The sequence below is a fragment of the Carcharhinus amblyrhynchos genome, chromosome 14, assembly GCF_965287045.1.
Source record: "Carcharhinus amblyrhynchos chromosome 14, sCarAmb.v2.hapA, whole genome shotgun sequence".
Taxonomy (NCBI): domain Eukaryota; kingdom Metazoa; phylum Chordata; class Chondrichthyes; order Carcharhiniformes; family Carcharhinidae; genus Carcharhinus; species Carcharhinus amblyrhynchos.
In genome coordinates this window covers 38867735-38886313 of record NC_137337.1, presented here as the reverse complement: position 1 = coordinate 38886313, position 18579 = coordinate 38867735, and the positions used below count along the sequence as shown (strand labels likewise).

The 18579-nt window shown below is 40.0% G+C and overlaps 1 protein-coding gene across 2 annotated transcripts in view; it reads right to left on the bottom strand.

The window, feature by feature from the left end:
* Positions 1-18068, bottom strand: part of LOC145352621 (F-box only protein 34-like) — a 44538-nt gene extending 26470 nt beyond the window's left edge. For both annotated transcript variants that reach the window (XM_080202745.1, XM_080202744.1), the window contains exon 1: positions 17731-18068. The gene's annotated coding sequence lies outside the window, so the exon portion shown is untranslated. The remainder of the gene's footprint in view (positions 1-17730) is intronic.
* Positions 18069-18579: the final 511 nt, after the last annotated feature.

Below are 18579 nucleotides of genomic sequence, written 5' to 3'. Positions count from 1 at the left end.
TCTAACGAGTACAAGCCTAGTTTATTCAGCCTCTCCTCATAGCTCAACCCCCTCAACTCCAGTATCAGCCTAGTAAACCTCCTCTGCACTCCCTCCAAGGCCAAAATATCCTTGCGTAAGTGCGGCGCCCACAGTACTCCAGCTGCGGCCTCACCAATGCCTTATACAGCTGCAGCAAGACCTCCCTACTTTTATATTCAATCCCCCTCGCTATGAAGGCCAGCATCCCATTCGCCTTCCTGACCACCTGCAAGCTGGATTTTTGCGACTCATGCACAAGGACCCCAAGGTCCCTCTGCACCGTCGCCTGCTGCAGTTTTTCGCCACGTAAGTAATAATCCTTCCTACCATTATTCCTACCAAAGTGGACCACCTCACACTTGCCAACATTAAATTCCATTTGCCAGTTCCTGGCCCATTCGCCCAGCCTATCTAGATCCTTCTGCAGACTCTCCACACCCTCCACACAATTTGCCGTTCCACCAATCTTGGTGTCATCAGCAAATTTCGACACCATACACTCGGTTCCCTCCTCCAGATCATCTATATAACTGGTAAATAGCTGAGGCCCCAGCACCGACCCCTGGGGCACTCCACTAGTCACCAACCGCCAATCCAAATAGCACCCATTGACCCCCACTCTCTGCCTCCTATTTGACAACCAATCCTCTATCCACGCTAACACCCTACCCCCAACTCCATGTCCCCTGACTTTCTGCAATAACCTCATGAGGTACCTTGTCAAACGCCTTCTGAAAATCAAGAAAGACCACATCCACTGGCCCTCCTCTATCCACCGCCCTAGACACATCCTCATAGAACTCCAGTAAATTTGTCAGACACGACTTCCCTTTAACGAAACCGTGCTACGTCTGCTCTATCAAGCAATTCCCCTCAAGATGCCTCGCTATTTCTTCCTTGATGACGGATTCTAACATTTTACCTACAACAGACGTTAAACTAACCGGCCTATAATTCCCTGCCTTTTGCCTGCCACCCTTCTTAAACAACGGCGTAACATTAGCTGTTTTCCAATCTTCCGGCACTTCCCCGGAATCCAGCGACATCTGGAAAATAACCACCAAGGCATCCACTATCACCTCCGCCATTTCTTTCAGAACCCTTGGGTGCATTCCATCCGGTCCTGGGGACTTGTCCCTCCAGTCTGTTGAGCACCGCCTCTCTAGTAACAGTAATGTCATCGAGACCCTCCAGTCCTACCACCTTTCCATCGCTAACACACGGCAAATTATTCACGTCCTCCTCCGTGAAGACCGAAACAAAAAAGTTATTCAAGACCTCAGCCATATCCCCATCCCTACCACTAAGTCCCCCTTCTCATCCTCTAAGGGGCCAACGTTCACCCTAGCCAGCCTCTTCCTTTTTATATATTTATAAAAACTCTTGCTAAAAACTCTTGCTATCCTTTTTTATATTAAGTGCTAGCCCAGCTATGATCCTCTGAAAGGAGAAATTCCTAGATACCCCCATAAGGGGGAAACATCCTCAACATCTATCTATTCTGGTCACCATATTTTTTAAAAAAAGGATACAGAGGTACTGGATAGGGTGCAAGAATGGGTCTCTGTTCCCTTGAAAGAAGCTATGAGGTGGGCCTAATGAAGGGCTTTAAAATAACAAATGGTTTTTGATGGAGTAAAGACAGTGTTTCCACTTATGGGGAAGAGCAAACCAGAGGTCAGCAAAATAAAATAGACACCAAGGAATCAAAGTGAATTCAGAAAGGATTTATTTGCCCAGATAGTGGTGAGAATGTGGAACCATAGGGAGTGGTTCAGCAAATAGTCCAGGTTTATTTAAGGGCAGGTTAGATGAGAATATGAAGAAAAAGGGAACAAAAGATAATGATGGTAGAGTTAGATGAGAGAGGCAGCTTGAGTAAACACTGAATGGATTGTTTAGGTCAAATGATCGTTTTCTCAGTTGTATAATTTTACACAATGTAAAATATACAAAGTCTTATCTGAACTTTCACCAACAGCAGATTCACGAAATCCTTGAAAATTTATATTAGAATACAGAAATAATTAATAAGAACAAAATTGCAACTAGTAATAAGACATTGCAAACAGAAAACCTGGCAGAAGACGCTAGGTAAAGAAGCTCTCTTAAAATGGAGTGGGTGCTTGTCCACTGGTAAAAGATGACAATTAAGTACTGCAGCACAATGACTAACCACCTGCAATATATAATACAGGCTTAAGAAAAGCTACTTATTCATGACTTATTGAAAATCTAGAAAAGTATTAACTTCATTATAATGCCAAAATAGAAACTGCTTTGGGTTGACAGCTATACATTTTTAAAAATTTTGCCTCTCCTGTGGCTCAGTGGATCAATGCCCTAACCTGGTACAGTATAAAACCACACAAACACCCAATTTTTACTCATTTGATTTCATCTAGGGTAGTCCTCAGAACAATAGCAAGTAGCTTACACCCTCAAAATTGGGATGGTGGTGAAAAAGGTCTGGCAGAATTTTACGTGATTAAACTTCAATAATACATGCTGGAAAGTAGGTAATAGTTGGGGCAAGAATAAGTTTGGCTAAATGAAACTTATAGCTAGTTAGCAAAGATCTCTGCATACATGAAACATGACAATATAGACCCAGTATTGCAGGCTGATTGTATCTGCGAAATTGTATCTCAAAAGCAAATCACTGATTTCAAGAAAGCAATGGAGAGATAAAAATATAAATCTGAAACTTATATCCATAAGTTAATTTCAGCTATAAACAAACTTGCATTTCAGCTACAAACAATTATAAGCTTAATGTCTTTAATGTAAAAAAAAGTGGCAAAGAATTTCACAATAAGCAACAATGGGCAAGAGAGGAACATAGGAACTTCTAGATAAACTCAACCAAGGTTTAATTTTACAATATCTGTACTTGCTATGATAGCGCAAAGGCATGGTTAAATAAGATTTGAAAATATTTTAAAAAAGGGAGGGAGGAATTACGGCAAGCAGCAGAGGGTGGGTGCTCTAGAAAATAGGGCCAAGATATTTGAAAGATCTGTCTCTGATAATGACAAGGGAGCATCTTTGGAGAGTGCAGAAAGATTAAGGAATGTTAGATGTCTACTCCAACACCACAAAAGGTTCCAGTGAGAATTCTGAATGGATGGGGTAGTCAAAGGTGAGAACTGGTGTATGAGGGCTCACAATGCTATCAACTCACAATTTCTACCTTTCGCATACACAATGCTCCTCAAAATAAATGACAAAACCCAATTAAGTAGGAACCCCACATTCTGATACATTTACACAGCTACTCTGCCGACTGGGATTTGGTGATTGAAATCAGATATGTATTCAGCAACTTACTTCAAATCCAAATTAAATATAATGTGTCTTTTGTATGTAAAACATACCTATATCAGATCAACCAGATAACAAGCAAAATCAGCATCAACACCAGGGATAGATGTGACACATGACACAAAACCCTGAAGTCACTTTCTCACCCCTCAAACTGAGAAGTCCCTGAAATACCAATTAAACATTTGATCTCAAAAATCAGCAAATTCTGTTGTTGCTGTCATCATTCCCCTCCATCCCACAAAAATAGCCTTACAAAGATCAACTAATGAACCAAAACCTGCCAGTTTTTTCCCTATTAGCTACCTTTCTATATAGTTAAGTGAGATTTATTTGATAATGATATGCCAAGTATATGAGAAGTTTCAAACGTGAAGATCATTCCAAAATTAAACTTATGTCAGATTTAAAAATCAAGCTTTATAGTTCAGACAGCATTCTGGAGACAACACTTGACTAAAACATTGTTCAGATTTTGGATGAAAATAATGGAAAGGAATTCTATGTACTTCTCTGATCATGTTAAAGCTAATAGAAGCTTAATTTCTAGCCTTTTACAAAATCAGCCTCTGTACCTGACATTTTTAGTGTATTAACATCTAACTTAACCAAATTCATTGAAACATTATTTCTGCAAAACACCAAGTTATTTAGCATTTACAGCCAAGTCCCTCAAAGACAACAAACTTTTCTTCAACCAATTACATTTAACAGGTGTAAATGAGTAGGAACAGCATGTGTGACTGGTTCAACAAGTCTGAGTCCAACAATTAATGGTACTGTACTGAAAGATGCTAAATTAAATGCTTAATGTAAAAACACACCAAAACTGAGCTAACAATCTCAGAATTTTGAAATGGCCACCTAATTAGTCTGTTCCCCTGCTCCTTTTCAATAAAGGCACAAGAATGGTTGTTGTTAAGTCTCATTTGATTTCAATCTACTCAATCTGTGTCTTTTATCACAATTATTGATCACAATTACTTTCATAAACAACACACAGCGAACAATAAATGCTGAAAACATTCAGAGGTCTGTCATCTTCGTTGAGAAAACAGATGAGTTAACATTTCAAACTTTGGCCTTCACCTATTTCTTATTGCCTTACTGTTGACAGTCTCGCTAAAGACCTGTCCAGATCAAATATAATTATTTTGCAGTTATAATGATAGCAAAACACCATCACTACTCTACTAAAACTGACAACTTCTAGAATACACACAAGCATATTAATCCAAAGGCCACACTGTGTTCCTCAAGAGGGTGTGCTGTTTAGGCATCCCCAAACTGCAATCAATGAAGATCAGTTGAATTGATGAGAATTTGTACTCTTATTCTGTTCATTTTTCTGAATAAACCCTTGAACAAGATAGACCTTGTTAGATGAGGCGCAACTGGAATTTTCAACTACATACTAACTCCATAATTACTGTTAAACACATTCACTGTCCCTGAAAAACTATTCGCTGCAATGATTAAAAATTCTACATAAACTTGTACATCTTTTAATCTAATCACATTCATTTATTTTGCATCTGAAAATTAAAAAGTGACAGGCATTGAAGGGGTTTTACTTGTAAACGTTTCAATGTCATTGCATGCCTACGTCCTTGCTGACATCACTGCTGCTGCATGAAAAGATATCACAGAATCCCGATGGTGCAGAAGAGGCCATTTGGCCATTGAGCTTGCATCAACTCCGACAGATCATCTTATGCAAGCCCTATTCCTGTAACTCCATATATTTACCCCGCTAATCCCCAAACCTGCACATCCTGTGATACTAAGGTTTAAAGTTTATTTATTAGTGTCACAAACAGGCTTACATTAACCCTGCAATGAAGTTACTGTGAAAATCCCCTAGTCGTCACTCCAACACCTGATTGGATACACCGAGGAAGAATTTAGCATGGCTAATGCACCTAACTAGCATGTCTTTTGGACTGTGGGAGGAAATCCACACAGACATGAGGAGAATATGCAAACTCCACACACAGTCATTCAAAGCCAGAATCAAACCTGGACCCCTGGTGCCGAGGCAGAAATGCTAATCACTGTGCTGTCCATCTGACCCTAGTTTTCCCGATCAGAATTGCACGAACACTCCAGTGCCCTGGAGATTAATTTTCAGTTCCTGGAAAAAACCTGCAAAATGCTGGCAACCCTACAAAACCAGTGAAGTGTCTGCTTCAGTAAAGAGCTGCAAACTTGCTCAGAAAGGAGCTGTGGCTATTAAGTTAGCCAATTCAGATCTAATCAAAATGCATTCTTATTGCTATCGCTTCACATTTGGTTCAGGTAACCACCGCACAAAGCCATTGAAATAACGAATGTTTACATCAGTGGGCTGGCCACAGTCAGTCAAGTTCATAGTCTCACTATATTAATCAAAGGCAATTTGAATTCTCAACACGTATCATTTATACTGAATTTGCAGACTGCCCTGAGTTATGTTTAAAATTACAGCTATTATTTAAGTGCTTCTTTTTTTAATAAAAACCTTTATATTCAGTATGAGGGTGAGGGTGAAGGTGAGGGAGGATGATTTTTGCACTCCAGGCTGTTCCTCTCCATCCTGCAAAGTCAGGTTATGTTGGAAGAGTGCCCAGGTCATCGACTGTTGTCTGGGTTGGTGATATATCCCCCTCAACACAGTGCCAAATTTAACCTGCTGTCGATGAAAAGAAACGGGGGAAAACCATGCCACAGAGATTGCCAGATCTTTGTGGACAGCCTTCTTTGAGGTTACTGGCAGCAGCCATGCTTCGCCACTGACCACAAAATCTGGGCCATTGGGAACAGCCACATTCTGAACACTTATGTTGTTGTTGATATTTCTACAGTCCAAAAAAGACTAACCACTACTGTTTTCTGTCCATTAAACAGTTTAACTCTTGCATCTCTTTTGGGTCATGCATTAATTTTCAACTAGTCCCTTATGCAAACTAAGTATCTTTTGAAAATCCTCATACACTTAATAGTGACTTCTCTTTTTAAAGGTGTGCTAATATTCTGATTACTATTCAACTTTGTTCTTCAAATAGCAACTGAACTACCATTGATTAAAGCAAATTTTCAGTGCACTTGTATCTAGCATTTGGACAAATCGTGGCTATAGCTTGATACACCACTTCCCATCAACTGTTCCTTGTGATACAACTTGGGTTGTTACAGAATACAGCTTAAAACCCTTGATTGGGTGAAAATCTTGTGGGTTCACTCCAAGATATTGTTTTGTACAAAGAGATTTTAGTGTACTTTAATTCACAATCACAGCTTAATGCAAGCCATTGAAAGATGAGTTTTGTCAGCATAACACTCGTCTTTCACTAATTCGATATGATGAACACCTGCCAGTTACAAAGACCTTAAGCGAAATAAGATTTTGGGCTGTACCCTACTCAAGGGGAATTTATTACCTATTTTTTGTAAACAATATACAAGAGACAACAGGTGCTGAAAATATTTACATGAATTCCCATTGTATTCAGACACCAAACTGCTCTCAATTTAACATGAGGATAATGGAAAAGCTCTTCTGAGCTTCCCATCCATATTGTTGGGCAATGTAGAGGAAACTTTACTGTGTATCACACTATGCTATATCTAATTTGAGAATACTTGCAGTTAACATTAGAATAACATTTACAACATTTTTTTAAAGAAAACAGTTATCTAGCAGCAGGTGAGCTACCTAAAATGGATTTTTTTTTTTAAATTCATTTGTGGGGCATGGGTGTCATGGGCAATAAATGCTGGCCAGCCAATCTCTAGATGCCCTTGTTCAGAGGACAGTTGAGAATCAAACATATTGCTGTGGCTCTGGAATCACATATAGGCCAGACTAAGTAAGGACAGATATCCTTCCCTAAAGGATATCAGTGAACCGGGTGGGTTTTTCTAACAAATAACAATGGTCATCAGTAGACTCTTAATTCCAGACTTTTTTTGTATTGAATTCAAATCCCACATCTGCCATGGCAAGATTTGAACCAGGGTCCCCAGAATATTAGTTGAGTTTCTGGATTAATAGTCTAATGATAATACCACTAGGCCATTGCCTCCCCTAAAGAGCTATTAACAGAATACAGAGTTTTTTGACAACAGATTGCAGAGCTGTTTAGTGCACCAAGTAGTTTTGCTTGCTAAACTATTAAACTAAGAATAGAAATATAATTAAGCAAAATTTGGTGCACTCTGTGATTGATAAGAAACTTTCTATAATGCAATTCAAAAGTAGACTCACAATTATTAAGTGGCTTTAATAGAAACAAAACAAGCCATAGTAACAGAAAGAAGCCAACAATACTGAAAGTAAGGACAGAAATTGCAGGGGAGCTGGCCATAATCTTCCAATTCTTCTCACAGAGGTGGTGTCAGAGAACAGGAATACAGAGAAAAGACAGGAGAGAATTCAGGGAGTGTCACAAAAGAGACAGGAATTTTTAGCTCTCTGATAACAAAAGTTCGAAGGCTACTGGGGGTAGTTGTTACTGGAATAAAAAGTGATCAGTTTGGGCAGCACTGCAGTTAGCACTGCTGCTTCACAGCTCCAGGGACCTGGGTTCAATCTCAGCTCAGGTCACTTCTGTGTGGAGTTTGCACATTCTCATGTCTGCGTGGGTTTCCTCCAGATGCTCCAGTTTCCTCCCACAGTCCAAAGATATGCAGGTTAGGTTGATTGGCCATGCTAAAATTACCCCTTAGTGTCCTGGGATGCATAGGTTAGAAGAATTAGTGGGTAAATATGTAGGGATATGGGGGTAGAGCCTGGCTGGGATTATGGTCGGTGCAGACTCGATGGGTCAAATGGCCTGTTTCTGCACTGGAGGGTTTTTATGATTCTATGATCGGTTTAGCAAAGTACAACCGGAAAACTGAATTTAGAGGACAGTGTTTGGGTGTCCCAGGGAGAGTTACATATTGGATGAAACGCATAGAGTAAACATTCAAGAATTCACTGGAAGAAAACTGTTTGCAACGGTCCAGTCACAAGCAACTGTAAAGTTATTGCTGTGGTAAAGCAATACTGTGAATCTGAAATACTTGCATGTTTGTATTGAGATCTTTCCAATCTTTTTTATCTGATATAATATAGTTCATTTTCCTTGTTTAATAAATACTTTATTCCATTAAAGGTTCAGCAGCAGACTCCTGTGAATTTGTTCAGTAACTTTCCTCCACGGTTTCAAAAAAAGTTGGGATCCATAAGCCAGATCTCACTCAGACTTAAATTTTACCCAGTAATAACAGCTGGGATCATAGCAAGGGTAGTGTGGTTGGCATACATGGACTTCAAAGGCATTCGATAAAATGCCACATAAAGAGCTGTCTGCAAGTTCTGTAAATAGCTCTTTAGGGGAGGCAATGGCCTAGTGGTATTATCGCTAAACTATTAATTCAGAAACTCAGCTAATAGTCCATAGCATAAGAGAGGGTAGTAGCATGGATACAAAGCTGACTGACTGAGTGGAAACTGAGAGCAGTGGTGAATGGCTATTTTTCCAAACTGAAGGTAGGTATATACTGGGTTTCCCCAGGTATCAGTGTTTCAAACTCTGATTTACTTATATATTGATGACAAAGAGTTGAGTGTATAGGGCACAACTTCAAAATTTGCAGATGACAAAACTTAAAAGGTGAGAAGGATAGTGATAAACTTCCAAGACAAAATTTATAGGCTGGTGGAATGGGTAGACAAGTAGCTGATGAAATTTAATACAGCGAAGTGCAAAGTGATTCATTTTAGTAGGAAGAATGGTGAAAGACAATATGAAATAAAGGGTACAATTCTAAAAGCATTGCAAGGACAGAGGGACCTGGTGGGAATATATGCACAAATCTTTAAAAGGTAGCAGGGCAGGCAGATAATAAAGAATATGGGATTTTAAGCTTTTTAACTAATCATGGAGCACAAAAACAAAATTTTGCACTACCTCAACAATTCTGTACAAATATGTTTCAAGAAGGACGTGACAGCATTAGAGTGAATGCAGAAAAGATTCACCAGGAGTGATTCCACAGATGAGTCAAAGCAACAACAGCATGGAAACAGGCCCTTCGGCCCAATTGTCAATGCCAACCATGTGGCCTTCCCAGCTCATCCCAATTGCCCATATCTGGCCCATATCCCTCTATTCCTTTCCCATCCAATGCTTTTTAAATGTTGCTTCAGTTATATGGACAGTTGGAGAAACAAAGATCAAAGAGATTTGATACAGATGGTCAAAATGATATAAAGGATCAGGATTGAACACATAGGAAGAAACTGTTCCTGTTGGCAGAGATGTCAAGAGCCAGAGGACACCAATTTAAGACAACTGATAAATGAAGCAATGGTCACATGAAACCCTTTTTTAAAATGGCAAGTGGTTAGGATTTGGAATGCACTGGCTGAGAGGTAGATTCAAAAGACTGTCAGAAGGAAATTGGATAATTATCTGGAGAGAATAAAATTACATGGCTGTAAAGAAGGCAAGTGAATGGGACAGGCACAATGGGCCAAATGGCTTTCTCCTTGGGGTCCAACCATTCTATGAACTAGTCTGGAAAAAAAAAGTATTGAGAGACCCACAAGAAAAAAGAGAAAAGTCATGTTTCTGGTGAAATATAATAACACTCCATGGGTTACAGTTGCCCTGAACAATTTTCATAAATTAGTTCTTATTACTGTTGGAATTGATATTGTTATGATCCTTGATCTGTCACAGAACATGGTAAAAGATCCAGTTAGGTACCAACAACTTTTTGTTTAAAGTAGATAAAGATCAAGGTTAAAGACAACTGTTTTTGGAATAAGGCCGCAAGATTTCACATGTTTGAACAAACAAAACCAACTATACAAGTTCAGAAAACTAAAACCATTTACAATATTACCGACGTACGCCAACATTCAGGGTAAGTTTGAGATGTATATGAATTATCAGACAGAGTGATCAGACACAACACACTAAAGGGTAAATAACAGGTGCAACCAAAAGATTTCTCAAAAAAAAATCACCTAGACATTAGTCCCTCTGCCAGTCAACCAATTTCACAAACTTCATCTTTTGCACAAGGGTCTCCAATCTTAACCTCTGAAGATCCTCCTTAATGTTCTCTCAAAGTTACTCCCACTTGAACAGCTTTAAGAATGGTCCCCTCACAGGATTTCAATTTTGCTCTCCAAGATTCCTCCTCCCTGGATTCCTGAGTACACTCAAACACTAGCTCTTCCAAAACACTTGGCTATACCAAGCAGAACACCATTTCTCCAAAGGGCTACTTTTGCTCCAATGGCCCTCTTCACTTAAAGTCTGCTGCCCGCAGCTCTTTTTTCACATTGGAATCTGTTTCTCTGCACCTTTCTGTTAACTTAACTGGGAAGTGTCTGTCCATTTTGCCTTGGTGACACTTGCTGGCTGGCAGAATTCCCAAAACTGACTACCTCAAGAGGAGCTGTTCACTGAACCCTGAACTGATCTGGAGACCCATCAAAACACTCCCAGAGAGTCACACCCTTGTTACTAGGCAGGAATCAGTGCACAGGAACATCCTGTACCTTAAATATTGCAACCTCCACAGACTTCTAATTTAGCATCTACTGATGGAAGGATCAATGGATTCCATGACAATATTGCTAGATTTCAACACGCAACTTATTATGCCCTGCAAGTAGAAAGAAATGTGCAAGTGGCACATCCAAAAACTAATCTGTGTATATAGTTATGGAACTGAACCTGAAACAGAGGTTGCAAGTTGAAAGCCTACCACCACAAATTGTGAAACCAATGTCAACGAAACTGTTAATTTGGGTCTGGACCAGGAAAACAAATGACAAATCTGTCAGATCGTGATAAAAATCTAAGTGACTCACTCCTATCCTTCAGGGCTCACGCTACTTCAATATACTCTGACCTGCAAACACCTCCAGGGGCTGTGCCTCCCAAAATGCAAATCACCAAAGAAAAGGAATAAGAATGTAGGATGAGTCAATTGCCAATAATCTTGTTCTTCACCATCACTGGGTAAAAACCTTGGAATTTTTTTAAAACGAGCATTGTCACCATAAAGACTGCTTCACTGCACCACAATTTCAGGGCAGTTAGGGAAGGGCAATAAGATGTTACCTTCTCTGCATCTCAAGAATACGTTTTAAAAATGTAATAAATAACATGCCTAATTTTAGTGTATTCCACTTACTGCATACTGCCCAAAGTGCAATTATAACTCATGGTATTCACAGTAAATCCTATAGAACAGTGCATTTTTATTTGCAAATATTCCCCGTCCTAACATAAACATGGCAATTTTAAAGAATGCATTTAAACTGCCAAAATTGTGAATATAATTACTGGTCAGTGGTTTCAATGCTAACAATTCCTCAGGAAGAATTGTTGAAAAGAATTAAATGCAGACTTTACTTATGGAACAGAGTAAATGCATGTCTGCTGAGATACAAGAATACAGAAAAATGCTCTTGCGCATTCCCACTGCAACAAGCTGTTTCATCGCCCCCACACTGCTTCGCCCAGGCAGAGCTATTCAGTGACTGGCAAACTCAAATGTAATATTACTACTGTTATGGTTCAGGTCAGAAACTCCAAAGTAGTTTATGGAGCCTGTCTTGATCATAAGCTTTGTACCTTGAAGTTGGCTAGGATAAGCATGATGCGTTTCACTTCAGGTATGGTTCAAATGACCCAGCAGGGGGCTTATCAAAGCTCAATTAATATAGTTAACATGTATGAAAAGAAAATTAGCAATATCTTTTATCAATTACAAACAAAAAAATGAATGTACAATCCTTAACAAATATATCTATGATGTTCCAATCAACCAAAACCGTTGCCACAGACAAAACCCTTTAAACAGGTTTAACGCAGCAAAGACTAAAGCTCATGTGATACTGGAATTGAGTCCTTTGGTTGGAGAATTGAAAACTCTCCGCTTTGTAAGTTCTAATAATCCTCTTGATACACCCAGAACAGTTTGAAATCAGAACAGCTTCCCAGAACCCCAAGTAGACTTTGGTCAATCCACCAACAGCATATTTTCTACTCCAGGAAGGCAACATATTTTCAGATAACCAAACAAAACAGGGAGCAAGAATTTTTTTTGTATATATATCCAATTCAATCCAATCAAAATCCAATTCAAAGTCTCAGTAAGTGAGACATTCCAGATCTAAACTGACAAGGCTGGAGGTGACAGGCCTGTTTTGGGCTTGGTCTACATGATCCAAGCTGATTGGAGCAGACACTGCTCCTCCTCCAGGGCTTGACCTTATTTGCATCTTAGCCAAAAGGCCGAGATGCTGCTTTAAAAAATGAAGCCTCGTGTAATCTCATGACTTCAACCAAGTGCAGAATGTTGATACCACACTTATCTTAGCCAAAAGGCCGAGAAGCAATCAAGAAATACTTTTCAGCTTGATGTCCCTTCTAAAACTCAAACCTGCAGCTCCAAACTGAAAAATAAAAGAGCTCCTGTCGCCTACTGCCAACCAGTTTTCCTCCTAACAATGCAGGGTCATAAAAATTAATCTCAAACATTCCCCATTTAAACAACCGAAGAAGCAATAAAAGGAGCCCTTGCCCAGCAACAATGACATCAGCTAAGGCTGTGAGCTACAGAGAACATGATTTAAAAAACTCAGATACACTGATGTCACACTACAAAAATAAACTTAATTCACCCTTACTAAACAGTTAAACTTAACACAGTAGTTTTTTTAAATTCATTTGTGGGACATGGGCATTGCTGGCTGGCCAGCATTTATTGCCCATCCCTAGTTGTCCTTGGAGGGGAAGTTGAGAGCCACATTGCTGTGGCTCTGGAGTCACATGTAGGCCAGAGCAGCAGATTACCTTCCCTAAAGGACGTTAATGATGGGTTTTTTCAACAATGGTTTCATTATTACCAGTAGATTCTCAATTCCAGATTTTTATTGAATTCAAATTCTAACCATCTGCCATGGTGGGATTTGAACCCAGGTCCCCAGAGCATTAGCTGAGTTTCTGCATTAATAGTCTAGCAATAATAGCACTGAGCCATTGCCTCCTTTTTTTTTAAGCCTCTCATTCATTAGCTTGAAAATTATGCAATCACCTACCTGCTGACATTTATGTCTATGTTTACTGTTCGGGCAGGATATAGTGAAACAAGTAATACCATGAATACACTAATGTTGCATTTGAGGGTTTCCAAACAACACACCATACTCTATATTTTGTTTCCAAATGGAGGTAGAAAGATCTTTAGTGAATATCAAGGAAAAGCAAAAAGCTTGGATTGGCCAAATTCTGAGGGACAGGAGCTTGCTGAAGGAGGATAGAATGATGCAGCCCAAGGAAAACTTGAAAATAGAAGGCGAAGAGGAAAAAGTGCAGGACCACACAGTAGAGAAAGGAGCAGAGGACTGATTATTAGGTAGACCATGACTATTTCATTGTAAAATCCAATGGCACCAGTTAGATAATGAATAATCTAAAATGAAGAGCTTTAAAGGATGCCACGCAAACAAATGTCTATACACTGCTCTTCTCCTAATAATTTGCTAAAGGTCCAAAGGAAATTCTCAAAATTTTTTTTTCCCCCCATTAAGGCCACCAGCAGCAAAAGGTTGCTCAAATTATTCAGGAAGTTTTCAGATATTTATTACTGAAAAATCTTGATTGTTAAGTATAAACCCAAAAGAACACACCAGTGACTAAAGCTGGCAAAAATAAATGTTTACTACCACTCTGCACCAGGCTTAGAAATACAATTAAAATAACGCAGAGTAAATACATGTACTGTAACAACAAAGTAATTCAATCAGGAGATTCAAATGTCATCGAGCAAGTTAGCAATGTTTGAACTTATGACCATAAAATATAAACCTCTAAATGGAAATCCATTTTAATTCCAAAAGATATTCAGCACAACACAACCTTATTTCACAGTTGTTTCTGAGGTTCAAGTTCTAAAAACTTTATTTGCTTCCTCTGAGGAGGCAGAAGAGAAAGCTTGACATGCGGCTTCAATTTTTAAATATATGTCAAAACTTTTTTTTATATTGCATGTTTAAAAAAGCCGTTTCTGCACACTCCAGGCTGCCATAAAATTCAAAACAGAACAACATAGCAATACAAGAGCATAGAATGAAGCTGTCTTATCTTAAAAGGGCTGCCAAAAGCAAGGACTCAAACTGCAGGTTGTTAACAAGTCTGTCATTTGTGGTAGCAACCATTAAAGTAAACTGAAATGATGAATTGACATATTAATGTTTTTTGACCTCATCAGCATTATAACGAGCCATATTAAGTGTACATTTTCTGTAACAGACTGGTATCAGTACAATAGATATTCCTACTGAAATCACATTTAAGTCCCTACAATGGAGCAAACTATTTTTGAATAGTCCCATGGGATCTTAGATTGTTTATACCTTAAGGTGTACTTCAGATCACTGTCAACAACACAAATATTAGGAATGGAATGAATTTGTGTTTAAAAGTCACATTCACAGCTTAGTTTTTGTCTTCTTACCCTCTCTGCACATGGATAAAAATGTACTGACTAGCAATGCAAAACCTGCTATCACAGCAGAATAGCAACCAACCAAGAGCTTCCTGAAAACCATGCAGTGCAACACTGCTTGACATTTGATGTCAGTGGCAGAGTGCATTCATGAAGCTGCAAAAAATTACATTTTGAGATGGGTCTCATTTTCACCAAAAGAACTAATACCTCACCATTTGTATTAGAACAATTGAAGGTGTTGCTGCAGCACTAAAATGGAGCAGTGGCTGTGGTGTAGACAAATGTGAGCATGTATACAAACTAGGAACAGGAATCAGCCATTCAATCCTTTGAGCCTTCTCTGCCATTTAATAAGATAATAACCTTTGGCCTCACTTTTCTGTTGACTCCCTAGTCAATTAAGAATCCAAGTATTCAGCCCTAAAATTATTAAGTGACCCTGCATGCCCCACTCACTGGGGAAGACAGTTCTACAGACCCACAACCCTTTGAGAGAATTTTTTCCCCTTATTCCAGTCTCTCCCACAGGGGGAAACATTCTTTCAGCATCCACCTATCAACTCCCCTCAGGATCTTTTATGTTTCAATAAGATCTAAACTCCAATGGATACAGGCTCAGCCTTTTCCCAGGGGTCGCCCCTCATTCTGGGAACCAGGCATCTGAACCTTTCTCAAACTACTTCTAATGCAATTATGTCCTTTCTTATACAAGGAGACCAAAACTACAGATATGGTTTCATCAATATCCCCTATATAACTGCAGCAAAACATCATAAGAACATAAGAAATAGGAGGAGTAGGCCATCTAGCCCTTCGAGCCTGCCCCGCCATTCAATGAGATCATGGCTGATCTGTCGCTGCTCAGTTCCACTTTCCCGCTTTCTCCCCATAACCCTTAATCCCCTCTCTTATCAAAAACCCATCAACCCTCGTCTTAAAAATATTTAAAAAACATCCTTACTTTCATATTCCTTTCCCCTTGCAATAAACCACAATATTCCATTTGTCTTCCTAATGACCCACAGTACCTGCATATTAACTGTTTGCAATTCATATACACCAGGAAATACAAATCTCTCTGTACCAGAGTTTTACAATCTCTATTTAAATAATAAGCTGATTTTTATTCTTCCTGTCAAAGTGAGCAAGTTCACATTTACCTATCTTATACTCTATCTGCCAACATTTTTTGCCCATTCATTTAATCTATATCTAACGGCAGATTCCCTATGTCATCTTCAGAGCTGCTTTCCTACCTTTGTTTCATCAGAAAATTTTGCAACCATCTACTAGGTCTCACACTCCACGTCATTGATATAGATTGGAAATAGTGGAGTCCCACAGATCTGTTACACTTCACACATCACATCTTGCTACCCCGAAAATGGCCCATTTATGCCTACACGCTACTTTCACTTAATTAAGCAATCCTCTATCTATAACAATTTGTTACCCCCCTACATCACAAGCTCTTGTTTTATTTATTAACTTTTCATATAACACCCTGTCAAATACATTCTGAAAATTCAAGTACAACAAATCCACAAGCTCCCTTTTATCCACGTTGCTTGTTACTTCCTCAAAGAATTCTATTAAATTAATCCAGTTCGATTTCCCTTTCACAAAATCAAGTTGACTCTGCCCAATTAGGACTTTCTAAGCACCTGCCTACAAACTTCTTAATTATAGATTCCAGCATTTTCCTGATGACAGATCTAATGTTAACTGATGTATTGTTTCAGGCTTTTGGTCTTCCTGCTATCATGAAGGGAGGAGTGACACTTGTCCACTTAGCAGGTTTCAACCAAATCCAAAAATGAATGAATGGCCATTTAATTTTGTTGTTAATTAAGGAACGAATGCTGGTCAGGACACCTGACATACTATTTTTTGAATTTTACCATGGGATCTAACACCCTCAGATTAGCATTTCATCAGAAGGATCCACCTCAGTATTATACTTGAATGACAATCTATTTTACACCTCAATGCCCTGGTAAGACTACTTCACAACTTCTAACCCGGAGGCAAAAATACAAACATACAAAAGAAGTGGTCACTTGGTCAAAACGACCCTGCCATCAAGAAAATTAAAAATAAGTACTTTACAAAGCTCACTAACAAATGCATAATTAAAAAATTGAATTGTAACACCTCTACAGATTTTTTACAAGGAAGACCAGGTACAACACATGAACACGACTCCTCAATAAATAGCATATAGTGAACATGTTGTCAAACGTAGTTTGATAAGGATCTCGCTATTTCCCCTCACCATAACTTAAGTTGAGAACATCCAGTTCAACAAAAATGAGGTGAAATGTTTATCAAAATAGCATAAAGCCAACATCAACACGAGCAGCTATAAAGATATTTCTGCAGAATTAGATGGTGAACGCTACTGAAATTGGTTAAATATAGGGCCGAGAAAGGACAAAATACAATTACATAAAAAGACAATCAGAATGCACAAAAGTGCCTGTAGAATGAATTCTGTTCAAACAGTACATGTTTCTCCCGAATTTGGCTACACAAGATTTTCAATGACTGACCTCAAGATGTTTGGATCGCTTTTGCTGTGGTGCCTCAGCCAGTGACACAGTTCCTGACCTGGCTAACAAGAGTCAGAGAGGGAGGCAAAAAGCTCCTGCTGCTCAAACACAGAACAGAGCAAGTTCCGGCATGCGGGAACCTGCTGTCAGCACAGCCCGAGGCTGCGGCCTACCTCTATGCTTCCTGCATTCAAAGACACGGCGCTGAAAGACATCCGATTTAAAAAAAAACAAACATACCAATTAAACCCATCCCGGCCGCAAAACTCAAAGGCCAACCGCACCCCGCCCCCACCCGGGACGTGGCGCAAAAAAAAGAGCAACTCACCTGGATTCGGGATGTTGGCCTTTGTACCGGTCCCTCGGAATCAGGTTTAGGAGGGACCGGGACGAGCACAACCCCGCCTGGGCTTCGCACCCAGAGCGCGGTTTCTCGATTCACATACACACAACGATGCTGCTGTTATTACCGCCGAAACCTCCACCAACACCGCCACTCCTCCCGCACTTGAGGCCACAAGACTGTCAGTATCCCAGGGTCCTACGCGCTCCGGGGTCCTCGCCGCCCCCCTCGCCCCAGCAAGACTGCCAGTATCCCAGGGTACTGTGCGCTGCGGCGGCCTCCTCCTTCCACATAACAGCCAGTATCCCAGGATACTGCGCTACGGCCTTCCCCACCCACATAACAGCCAGTATCCCAGAATACTGCGCGTTGTGGCCTCGGCCTCTTCCTCCTCCTCCCACATAACAGCTAGTATCCCAGGATACTGCGCGCTCTGATCTCCTCTTCCCCTAACTTCCCTTTCCGGGCAGGACTGCTAGTATCCCAGAGTGCTGCACGCCGAGGAGGGTTTGCTGGATTATTAATATCCCAGGCTGCTCAGTTTGGGTATGATGCGGTCCGAAACCAGCACCGAATGTTAACTGTTGCTTTATAATTTATCTTTGTGGATTGTCTGTAGCCCGGACGGTGTGCTCCGGATAATCGAGCAGGCAAAAATCCGGGAGGTGAGAACATCCAGAGGCTGAAGCCCTGGAAGGCTGTAGAGGACTCACAGTGGTCATTGTAACGTGATGGGGGATGTTTGTTGTTGTATTGTGGTGCGAACCCCCCCCCCCCCCCCCCCCCCCGCCCCCCAGGAGGGTCAGCCTTGGAGAGAGAGCCTTGGCAGGGAAA